Below are 13,635 nucleotides of genomic sequence, written 5' to 3' on the forward strand. Positions count from 1 at the left end.
AAAAACAAATAAATAATACAGTAATCTCAACCTGCTGTGAAACATCTATAGCGTGTTAAATTATAAAATACAACTTCAATAGTGGAGGCTATTTGGCCTTAGTTTAGTCTTTTTAAGACTAAATAATAATAAATAAATATCAATCTGGGCTAAGCACCCGATATCCTAGATCCACCCCTGGGCACAGTCTTCAACAGTTGTCACCCTATTTCATTCCTCCTAACTGTCCACTAGATGGTGACAAAAGATCGCATCAAGGTTCCAAAAGAAGAATTGTGCATTTGACCGTCTTTTAAGCGGTCAAATATCCCAAACAAAACAAATACGGCACTATTTAGTTATTTCCTATATATAGCTAGACTCTAGCTATTACTGCTCTCGCTGCTAGAGTAATCTATTAAATTTGTACTGAGGAGAGTACAGTGTTCTCTGAGCCAAATAATCCGAGGAAAAAATATTTTTTTAAATTGAATGTACATTGCAGGCATATGTCTGAACCCATCACTCTGCTGCAGATGTTTCTTTGCTTTTATACTGTTTTTATATTTTAATTGTGTATGCTATTTTATGTCTGTACAGCGAACTTGAGTGCCTTGAAAGGCGCCTTACAAATACAATTTATTATTATTATTCAGAACAGTTTTAAGTCCCTTGACAGGAAATTGAAGGGATGGGGGAGCTTCTGTTGTAAAGTCAAACTGTGGCAGACTTTCTAGTTTCTGGACCTGGATTTGACACCTTAAAACAGCTTGAGCTACCATTTGAGTAGACAGTAGGTCAGTCTCCTAAACTAGCGTAACACTATGATGGCTTGTAAGATGATAATGATATTAATAATGATGATGATAAAATTGGATTTTTATATGGTGCTTTTTTATTTTTATTTATTATAATTTTTTTTTACAGGAGCCTATACTCAAAGCGTTCACACTAGATGCATTAATCATACATACACATTCACACTGGTGGTGGTAAACTAAGTAGCCATAGCTGCCCTGGGGCAGGCTGACAAAAGTGTGGCTGCCAGTGCCTGCCTACGGCCCTTCTGACTACCACCAAACATTCATATACCAGTGGGAGTGATACTGGAGGCAAGGTGGCAAAGTGTCTTGCCCAAGGACACAATGACCCATAACTCGGGCAGAGTTGGAATCGAACAGCGGACCCTCTAGTTTACTGGATGACCTCTAGCATCCTTATCGAAATCCCACTACCTCTTTTTTGTTCTTTACACTTTGTGTAAACTCATTTGTCAACTTCAGTTGACATGCGGCTGTTCTGATTTTGGAGTTTTCACAACGAGACAGAGCTGTTTGGAGCATTGAATGAGTTTTTCTATGCAATTTTGTGATGCCCTTCTTTTTGAGCAGTCAATGAACGCACCTGAAGTCCACCTACAAATGTGTGCGAGTACACCGGTATCAGGGTTTAAGTGACCCAGGCATCTTACTTCTAGGTCAGAAAAATAGCTAGCAAAAAACCTCACATTTCATAAGAATTTCGATTGCTATTGTGTCAAAGGTAATACATATATAATCATATGCATAGAATTTACAGTGGTAATCTTAAAATAGCATAAAACTGCTTCTTTAAGAGCTGTTTTTATTGAATCCAGTTAATGATTTGATATCCATTGCACAAAATATGTCAATTATTTCAAACTGTTTTAGTTATCGACAGGAAAGCCATTAAAGCTAGAAAATTTACACTGGGTAGTCGGATCCAATCAACTGTGGCTGTCTCCTTCTCAAAAACACCAGATTAAACTGCTGCTGACACAGTAGGTGCTGTCATATCAAAAATGAACCCTCCAGATCTAATTTAGTAATTAATTGCATTTTGAAAAGGAGCCTGCGTGGGTGAATGCTGATTTTCCGTCACTTATTCTGTGACAAAATAATTACTTTTGCAACATATGCATAACTAATTATGAAATAAAAGACATCTTCATGAAGTGCATTGCAGATATATTAGATGCAAGTCACAAGTGTTCAATAGTTCTGCATTGCTACCATTAGGTACAAAAATGATGCAACCATTTGTGGCCTGAAGCCTTCTGATTGAAGTCCAAAGAGTGAACAGATGCTTCTTGGTTTATATCATTGCTGTCATTCGATGCCGCAGGTAGGAACAGTTTTTACAGTTGCACCTCCAAAGTTGAACAAAATCCATTTTGGGATGTTGGTAGACCTTCAATTTGCCCTTTGAAATTTTGGCAGAGGACAAAGTAAATGGAAGTAATCCATTAGAGTCAAACTGTGCAACATAAAATGATCATTAAATCAACATGCAATTTGTAAGGGCTATTCTTAATTGTCATAAATTGTAAAGAGACTTTGACCTGAGTACCGTTACTCTGACAGGATTAATAAAATATCAATTTCTATATAAAACATAAAAAGTGCTTTCATGATGTGCGAGAATCCTGGAGTTGGTATTGACTGAGCATGCAGGATAGGTCTTTGCTACACTACCGGTTTTATGGTTGACACATAACATCTTTGTTTGTCTGTAGTGCTGACTCACAATAACACGAAAACAAAGCACAAGACACCGTTCTGGAGTGAATCCTCGTGATGCCAGCAAGGATTTGAATAGTGGTACAGATCGATACAGTACATACTACTTTACTTGCGTATATTGTCACAAGTTGAAGTTACTATGGCATCAATGGATTCTTCCGACCCCCATGTTGGTATAACCAGTCTGTTCCCCCTCCTCCATGAAATAGGAAGGAGTTTGACTCAAAGTGAAGATTCTGCCCCTTCTTTTTAAAATGTCTTATTTTAAAATTATGAGTTCTGTCCACTCTGCAACATTTAGAAGTGGTCAGCAATTGCTGATCCTCTTTACCATTATTATGACTACTTTGCAATTAGTCATTTTTCCAAATAGGACAAAATGATTTTATACTTGCATGGTTTTCTGCACCGTCTCAACTGTGCTCCCTTCCCCACTGTCAGCGTGTGACAGATCGATGCTGTATCCTTTCAGCTTCCCTTTGCAACAGTATTCTCCTGGTAATTGAGCTCAGCTAGTCTCCCAGGGGACCACTGATTTTCCCAGACGCTGCTATGAGCTCACTCTCGTTTATTTCGCCACTTTCTTTGGAATAGCAAGCAATAATCAATCTTTTCTTCCACCCTTTTCTGTAAAATCCTTAAAATTAATACCTAATACCTGTAACTGGGTCCTTCCTTCCAGCTGCTACACCATTTGACAAATCTCAACTGTAGGGATTTCATTTCAGGGACTGGATAAAAAGCCTTTGAGCATCTGAGGGAAGGGACATGCACAGACATTTTGGGGGCTCGGGGACTGAAGTTAGAAAAAGGCCAACTTGTACTTTTTGTAATTTATTCATGAATAAATATCAGGATAGCTTTGCCTAACTTATCTATTTATTTCAGGATTCTTATACTCATTTAATTGCTGAATGCTCGGCAGATTTTGTATGCTAGTAACTAGAATAACTGCCTGCACCAGAGAGAGGTATATAGTCATGCAAGAATTTTCAAATGAATATAATAACAGCACGGGACAATCCCTCCGAATCATTGCAAAAATTAATTCACTGAATGAACTGTTATCATGATCATCTTAAAAATGTTTTAATTGCACTACCCTGACTTCGCGTCACAACTGGAGAGGAGGGAGGATGTCTTGAGGGGTCACACATAGATGCTTGATTGAGGGTTCCACACAGTCTGTAATTGCCCCTGTCATATGCGTGGCCGACCACATCATCCGCAAAGGAGATCAAACAGTTTATACATTAAAAATGTAATTTGCGTGCGCCAATCTCATCTCTCAAACCTCACAGACTCAGTTCCTGCAATGTTAAGCAGTGTTGTACTTCCAAACTCCAAATTTAATGGGAATGAGGGGAGCGTTGGCCGTAAATTCCATCCCATAATGGCACACAATCACGTAAACACCCTGTTATATACAATTCTATACGTGCATCATCTAAAAAAAAAAAAAATCTGTCATGCGCTTGACTTGTGCTTGGCACGGAAATAGGGTCCCAGATGTTGGGGTATTCTCATGTGTGGGTCCTGAAAATGAATCTCCTACTTTGTAGACAAAACTTCTTCATGACATTAAAGCATTTATTTTGAGCACAACAGATTTTACTATGGTTTTTGATAATTACCTGACTGCATTTAGAATTTAGGCAAATTTCAATTCCCCCCTTACCCTATGTATTTGATCAGGAAAAACAGTTACCGTTTTCATGATGAAATCATGGGTTTAAAAAAGAAAATAAATATATAGCCGTCATTTAATACTTGCCGTATTCTTATTGTTTTGAAATCTTCAACTGTAGTTGAAAGCTTTGTCTCTCCTGCTCATGCATTTCCGGTGAGGAGTTTACACATTTTCCCTGCACTGGCATAGCCAGAGACTCAAGTGTGCTAATGGTTGTCTGACTGTCAGTCTGTTGACTGACGGATGGATGATGATTCCTGGGTGTACATCACCTCTCACCCTAATTCAGCTGGAATAGGCTGGCTCTCGCTTTCCTGTCACTCCTAATGAAATGCTGACAATAGGATTTATGCATGTGTAAGCATGCAGTAAGAACAAGGTTAAAAATAAAATACAAAAATATAAGAAAATAACAATATCTAATTTATTCTCAAATGAAGGAGTTTGCATCTTGATGTGCGCTGCAGTCATGGATGAACTTATTGACACAACCCCCCCCTCCAAAAATTTCCATACACAAAATGAACACTTCGCCTTCATTTTTACATTTACAAGAAACGATAAGCATTTTTGTAAACGGAAGGAACTGTACTGTTTTAATCAAATATTTGCAAACCAAAAGGGTGAAATCATCTAGAGTGGACTCTTGATGACAGTTGTTGGTGATAATTTTCCTGTTTTATTCAGTACCGTCTTTGAATATAACCATTTGATAAAGCAAAGTACAATTGTATTATTTTTAAACATAATTTTCCACAATAGCGAAAAGGAAATTTTAAAAGCATAACATCAAGCAGCATAGCAAACATGCATTATGTTACATTGCAAAGACAAGACAAAATGGAGGTGAGGTTAAGTACAGACAAACTTTGAAAATATTCATACCAAGATGTATTCATAACCAAATGATCCAATGAAATATTTATTGTTCAAATATTCTGCAATAGCAGACTATGAGGCAACTTGCTCATTATTTCCATGATCTTCAAGAATTGCAGTTGCCTTTTCCATTGACAGCAATTCTAAGAAGTCCCTCAGCCCTGCACATTTATTATAGCAGTCTGGTTGGCGTATCTTCCAGTCAATAAGTATTGCCCTTTTCACAGCCAGAAAGGCTAATTCAGTGATTTAATGCTTGCATTTATATCTTCCACTCTACTTCTCAGTAAGCATACAACTGGACATTAGGGCATATGTACATTCACTATGGCTTTTAGGATACAAATGACTGCAGAACTGTTTTTTTTTTTTTTTTTTTTAATTCACTGGGCAAAATACAACAAAAATTCAAGTGCACAATAGCTCTCCTAGAACAACTTTGAAACATTTCCATTCATTCATTGATTGTTTGTAATTATTTAGATTTTGAGATATTGAATGCTTCAGTATTAAGTCCCACTTTTCTACACTGAGAACTGAGCCAGTATCCTATTGCCATTGGTATTTTGATGGAGAAGTGCTGTCAGGCAGTGATAGACTTAGTATTGATAACTGAGAGCTCCTTGACCATCTTATACTGTATATACGTATCTATCACTATCAATGAGAGTATTTCCAAACTTGATGAAAACAGTGAAAGCGCTCCGTTGAGTATATATTGAAGGTATGGATGAGGAAGCAGGCGGGGTTGACTTACCACTTGCTCTTGCCTTGCCTTTCCACCCCCTTTCTCTTTTAACATAAAGGACAAATTTAAAGATGTAGCCGAACGATCTGGCGTAGCACTCAATAGCAAGTGGTGGTTAGTATTATTATATTATTTTTTTTTTTTTATTGCATCATCACAACATCCTTATTCAGCAGGTTGGTTTCACTGATGAAAGGGTTGTGGTCCAAATTTAAAAACTTTGGGCCTTTTTCAGTGGTCAAACACGTTTGATGACAAAGACATTTGCACAGCATCTGACGGTAGGGAGTAGCCCGACACAGCGGCAGGCACACTGGCCCCGGGCCATCGTTAATGTTGACTCCTGTGCCAACCCTGAAAGGTCTGGCAAGAGTGGGAACCAGTAAATGATTGACCCTGACTTGACACGCACATCATTGATGAAACGTTGCTTAACAACACTGCATACGCAGAGTTGTTTTGTGAACTACATTGCATCAAAGGGAACAAGTTCTTATGCACCATCCTTATCATATGCTTTTAAAATCTTATTTTATTTGAGTATTCAAACCAAACCTAATCAACTAATCGTAGGAAAGACAAACTGACCCTTGACCCACCCAGTATAGCCACTCTGGTAAGGATACTGAGAGAGTAATTGAATGTCAGAATACTTGACAGCTGGGGTGACAACTCCAATAGGCATACCCTCATGGTGAGACATGTCTTCAAATGAGAAATTTTGAGAGTGGAAGGAGAATAGAGTGCAGGTCAGATTAACCCTCTGGGTGTTAAACACTACAGCTCATGTCAAAGCACATGCACATTTGGCCCACTTAGAGAGAAAGAGAGCCTAGTTAAACTAAGGAAAATAAAACTATAATCACAATCAAAGCAAGTAAGTCTCTCCTCATTTATCAAATTTAAAGACTAAAACAATCAGGTGTCTATTGTGGTTGAACTCATGGTAAATTTAAACTGCTTATTGTTTGGACATATAGCTATCTAGCTAGTTAACTGGCTGGATGGATACTTTATTGATCCCAGGAGGAAATTATGAGCAGAAAACTATCAGTTTTTGTTTTCTTGCCAAGATGCTCAGATATACAGCAAGTGCTAAAACAATTCAATCTTGTGTGTTAAAAACATCAGCAAATTTATCTTTGACTGTGATGCACCAGCACATTGTTAAGTTGGCATTTATTAGGCTTTACACAAATCTTATTTTGGTTCATGTTTACAGTCCCTGCATGATAATTCCTTACAACAGCGAATGAATAGCCTTGAATCACTCAAGGGACTTGTGGGTTCTCGCAATTTGGTTTTACATGCTCATCAAGTGTGTTCGTCCAGTTACTGCTGTCCTCTGTCAACACACTAGAGACTGTGAATAAACAAGCATTGAAAGGTTGTGTGGAGCAGGAAATGCGATCAATACAGAGCAGTGATATGTGATGCAGGTTCAGCGCCACATTCGAGTCGAGGGGCCATTTTTACGACGATCGATAGATGTACAGCTCTCTTGTGACAAGATCATAACTACCAAGAGAGACACAAGATCCAGCTAAATGACCTCAGACACATTTTCTCGCGATAAGACTGGTTGTGAGCGTGACACGAATGAAACCATTACAAAAGAAATTGGTTAATCAAGGCGGCAACACGACCCCTGCATGAGCATTAGTTTGCAGACACAAATCCGTCACGCAAAGGCAAATAAACACCCAGGAACATGGCTGCCATTACTGAGACAAAAACAGAGCAGCCGTGTTTACTGGCGAGACACAGCAGCAATAAAGTTGTCGAGAGGAAGTAAAGGTGATGTTATTGCAGTAACACTGCTTCTCATCACGGCTTTTGATTCCTAATATAGAAAAGATGTTCAGCCAAAGGAAACAAGCAAAAAATCATCCGGAAGATGCTGACAAGCACTGTATGCTCCGTACTTAATAGACTTTCTATCTGATGAAGAACGTGGAGTGTATGCAAAATGCAGCCCACTGAAATTTTATCAGTCTTGATCAGAACTGTAACCTTCTTGTCACTACCCTATAGAGACAAAGTACAGAGTCAATGTCCTGTATATTCATGACTTAAAATACTTTTCGAAGCTAGTGTCATCTTCTGATAAGGCCTTTCATTCTGCTTGCTTCTCACTGGGTTTTTATATTTAAGACACTTTGTTACTTGGGAATTTTAGCTGAGTGCACAGGTTTTAACATGGTTTCTTACAATTAAAGAGTAAATTCAAGAAATTATCACCCAAAAAAGGGCCACCCTGTATAATGGTGCTTAGTATGTCTATCTCACAATGAAGAGGCCTCGGGTTTGTGTGTTATTTTCTATCATTCTAAAGGGAATTTGTTTTCCATGTGTTTGCATGGGCTTTTCTGGCTCCCACCTTCATTCTAAAAACATGTTACAGACAGTCAAGCCCAGGGTGACCAGATTTAGTTTCTGAAAAAGAGGACACCTTTTTTTGGAGGGGTGTGTGGTAATTTTATAGGGGGCGGGCTCATTTTGAGTATGTTATGACACAAATGACATGGTGTCTGTATAGCAATTGCATTTATTGGACCGAATAATACAAAACAACACAAACGATAACAAAAACATATTTACAATAACTAGTTTTATAGTGGTACACAAAGTAAAAAAGGACAAAAGAAATATGGCCATCGGTGCAGCATTTGAAGAAGCAAAAAAGGGCTCCTCTTCAGTCCTCTTGTGGGCTGCGTTGGTACCTTTTATTTGCCAAAGACACGGAAGTGCCTGCCTTGCATGACAAGCACTCAGCTGCATAAGGATCACGACCCTGGCGAAAGCACGGGAATTTGAAGGTCTATTGACAATGTACTGTACATGTATGATTATTTTCATGAATGTTTATATATTATGCGGAAGAAGAGATAATAATAGTACATACTTGGGCTGCACTGCACTTAACTGTGTTAAAGTAAATTAATGACCATATTCATACATTCAAAGTTGAAAAATGGTTTAAGCAGACTCATTTTCTTCTAAGGATGAAAATCTACCATCTTGAGTCTCTCTTGCTCTCTTTCTCTCTATCGCTCTCTCTTTCTCTAAATTATGGTGGAACTCGTCAACAACTGCCACGGCAGGAGGGCTAAACAGAGTTCTAATTAGAGCTAAATCTAATGAGTAATTTACATCAAAGTATAAAACAATTATCTGATTCACCAGAGTGGCGGGGGAAATAATTACTGTGCACAGATGTCTCCTCATTACAGTTGAAGGCAAAGGTGGCTTGATGGCAGCTAATATAACCTCTGTTCCCAAAAGGTCCACTTGGAGAGCTATTTAATACATGTTCACATACTAAGCTCAGCAGAAATATTCCATTAAAACATTCTCAGTATAGTCGACAAACATACAAATGTACAATTTCAGAAAATTGAATTGAGATAATTCAACAGTTTATTTTGGAACACGCATCTGGGATATGCGCCCAAGTTAGCAGTATACTTTGTTTTCCGAAAAACCACTTGGCAATACCCACACAGCAGGCCTGATTGTTTTATGTGTAAAAGAGAGATGCAAAGCACTTTACGGCAAGGTTATGATGTGTGCACAAAACCAAAATCGTATTTACTCTTGCAATGATACCATTATATACTCTCACATCGTAGTAGCTTTGATGTTTTTTTATGGAGATATGCCCTGTCAGTATGAATAACAACAGAATTTGGCAATATTTATGCATGGAAACGTATTGGAAGAAATCCCATCAGGAGTCAAATGAAACAACAGTGTGGCGAGCCATTCATCCCCTGCAGTATATTAACGAGAAAAAAAACTGTCTTGTGAGAGGAAGAAAAGCCTTGCTCTATCCACCCTCCCCCTCTCCACTATCCCAGTCTTTCTCCGTTCCCTGCCCACTGTTATTTTTGCAGGTGCATCTGCAGTGATCTGTTTTCCTCTTCACGTCTTTTAATGATTCATGCTTTGAGGTTCTCCACCCCCTCATTCGAAATGGCTTTTAGTGAACAAAGAGACAGAACTAGAGGAGTCATCTAAATATTATGTGCATAATCAAGATGATCATAGAAAAGCGTGGAATTGAAGAATCAATACACAAGAGCATAGGATAGCTACATATATCCATCCATCTGTTTTCTATACCGCTTGTCTCCACGGGGGTCATGGGTGTGCTGGAACCTATCCCAGCAGTCATCGGGCAGTAGGCGCGGGACACCCTGAACCGGTTGCCAACCCAATCACAGAGCACACAGAGACGAACAACCATCCGCATTCGCACTCACACCTAGGGGCAATTTGGAGTGCTCAATAGGCCTACCAAGCATGATTTTGGGATGTGGGAGGAAACCGGAATGCCTGGAGAAAACCCACGCAGGCATTGGGAGGACATGCAAACTCCACACAGGGAGGGCCGGAGGTGGAATCGAACCTGCACCCTCCTAACGGTGAGGCGGACGTGCTAACCAGTGAGTCACTGTGCCGCCAAACTACATATATATAACAAATATTTTATTTTTCCTTTTTCATGTGGTAGCACAGGGGTGTCAAACTCATTTTGTCACAGGTCACTCTGTAGTTCGGGTTAGTTAGCATCCTTCAATAGGCTGTTATAATGCTGAAACCAAATAAATCATCTCATCAAATTATTACATATAGCTACCGAACAAATCGAGAGATTACCAGCTTTGGAATAAGAAATTGAGGATAATAGTTTGTTCAGTATAGTTAACGCCTCAGAGTTACAGGGTTCGATTCTGGCTCCAGCCTTGTGTGGAGTTTCCATGTTGTCAGCGATTCCCCCTTCCTCCATTGATTTGTTGGTCAAAGCAAGTGAACATGTAAAGTGCTGTCTGAAGAGTCTGACAAATATGTATGCAGTGAGTGTCTAGATTCCTTGCCACAGTTTTTCCAGTTTTTGCTTTGGAAGTTATCCTCCATGCACTGCCGGCATTGCATTTGTGCTTAGCTTTTTTATGCCTCTCTGCAAGGACTCTCTTGATTTTTGTGAACCCGCTGGTCTCCTGACTTGAAGTCATTATTGTGTGCTCTGAGTAGGGTAGGTGCCTTGCTGTTCAGATCTACATTCATGGTAATGGTCAAACCACGTGTACGTGAGGGGATGGGCGGGGGTGGGGTGTCAGTTTTACTAATTATTTACCAATATAAAGTGTTAAAATCCAGTTATTTAATGATGAAATCCTTGACATTAAAAAGAATATGAACGTAAAGCATGGAGCAGAAAACTAAAATCACAGGTCATTTAATGTAATAATGTTTCATTATTATTAAGGGGAGGCAGTGGTAGAGTGCTCGCCACTCAACTTGGTTATGGGATCGATCCTCAGCCCTGGTGATTGTCATTGTCCTTGAGCTGAACCCCAATTTGCTCCCAGTGTGAACCTGGCAGTACCTTGCATGGCAGCAGCCTCCCATTGGTGTATGCATGTGTGTGAATGGGTGATTGTGAGGCATTGTATAGCACTTTGTGCACCATCTAGTATAGATAAAAGCGCTATAGAAGTGCAGCCCATTCACCATTTTTAGTAAGTTTGTTTTTACCATTCACATTCAAGGGGAACCACTACCTCCCCTGCCCGTACATCCCTCCAATTCTCTACTCTTAAGTGTTATATTCCTCAATTCATTTGGCAAGTCAGCTTCTTGGCATTCACAGGCAGTTTCTGGTGGAACTGCAGTTATTCTATAACCAAATCAAATTGTGCAGTAACAATAGCATATATTTTGTGCAGTAATCTGATAAGACATCACCCAGGCCTGTTATTTGCTATAAATTGTTTTGTTTATAAATCGTTGGTAATGGCCTACTGGCCTCCCAGAAAATGCTGACTTCCTTCGAAGGAACTGCCCTTGTGCATGCTTACTTTTCCCCTGGGTTTTACTATACACAAAGAAAACACTGTCGACTCTCAGTTTTTGCCCATGTTTTCAGCAATCTTTTATTTGAGGCCTTTTATACCACTTTTAAAGCACGACTTTGGATACTTGATCACTTTACAGCAGAGAACCAAGTGCTTTCCCCCCTCACATCCACCTTATATGTTAGACTGTAATGGAAAAGAAATATATTGCATAGTGAGAGGAAATAACATTACTAGGAATCAAGACTTGACACTCTGAAAAAAATGATTTGACCCTAAATGTTATGTGTCATATGGCACATTTTGCTGCATCGTGGTTTGTGTATAACACACAAGTAGAGAGTGATACATTTTGCAGATAACCACCACATCAGAATCTATCTCTCCTTACTCTTTGAAGAAGCCCCTTCACGAACAACACCCACAAGGCAAAAGAATGGTTTTCGCGCTTCCCTCTCTTTGCTGGTGGTAAGAAAAACCCACCAGGGAATCAGGCATGCAGCAGCACACTAAAATATTCACATACTAGTTGCAAAAGTAAAATATATAATGCATGCATTTACTTTCATATTCTTGTGAAAGTAGCATTAAAATCATTTGCTTGAAAGAAATCCCACATTTTAAAGTAAATCCTGCACACCTTGGGATAAATCAAATGGCAACTATACATATGATCTACCTGGTTCATTACAAATTAATCAGTAGTTGTGCTTTATGCATGTTACAGTGTACACATAAGCATGTTTTTACATGACTCGCAAATAAATGGCAACACCAGTCATACTGGAACCAAATTATCTTCCATTCTCAACCCTGACAGCAAGGCACATCTGCACTCCTCGCTGTACCTTTTCTTCCTACTCTCATTTGTTGCTGTGCTCAGCATGAGATATGGCCCAGGTCATGTGACTATTTTTCTTAAATACAGCAGTAGATACTCCGTTTTTAAGGACTGCACAAAAATCCCCAAAACAAAACGAGCCAGTGGATGCTTCATTAATTTTTGGGGGGTCACATATCTGTAGTCTGGTCATGTTGTCAGCAAACTGAGTTGTGTAAACCTTGTGGCAGCAACGTCCTCCAGGTCCTCATGGGGGACAAAGAGCCATTCCCAGATGTAATGAACTACAGTATATATTCCCACTCTTCTGGGTCTATCCCAGGTTGGATCAACTCCAAAGCATCCAGCTGCAATCTAAATGAGATGCTGGAACCACCTTTAATGATTCTTCTCAATAGGAAGAAATGGTGGCTCTTTGCCAAGCTCTTTTCAAATGTGTGAACTGCTTCACTTTAACTTGAAGGCAATGACAAGCTATTCTATGAAGTAACTCTGTTGTAAATCACAATCTTATTGTAGCGGTGTCGAGTGTGTGTGGCTGTGATCCTTGGAACAGTGCTTGTCAGTGACAAGCACCCCTGGTAATGTCTCTACTAGGAAAGTGCTTGCCTTTGGATGCCCAAGAGCACTGGATATATCTTGATAGCCTGTTCATGGCTGAACGTATTATTAGTAGTATGTATGTCAATATGAAAAGTAAAGCACTGTTCTTGCTAAAATACCGTCCTCTGGTATATCCAGTTTCTCAGTTATTTGATTGAGCTTTTTTTCACATTGGCCATAAAGGAACCCACATTGTTGAACGCAAAAATCCTTACTTCCAGACTGCCAAAAGTCAAGTGGTGAAGAATCAAGCACGCCTGCTCGGTGAGAGCTATGATCCCAATTTCCTCCACACAATACGCATGAAGCATAGCTTATTAGCTCTCACACATTTGTCAAAAAATAATTTAAACATGTACATTCATGTACATGCATATAAGCACTTACATGTATACATATCTATACCCATACAATCTCAATCCCATATGTTTCTAGTTGCACCTTTATGTATACTCTGCCTTTGCTAAATGATATAAAGTTGGTCTTGCCTA

This window comes from Syngnathus acus, chromosome 3 (genome assembly GCF_901709675.1).
Source record: "Syngnathus acus chromosome 3, fSynAcu1.2, whole genome shotgun sequence".
Taxonomy (NCBI): Eukaryota; Metazoa; Chordata; class Actinopteri; order Syngnathiformes; family Syngnathidae; genus Syngnathus; species Syngnathus acus.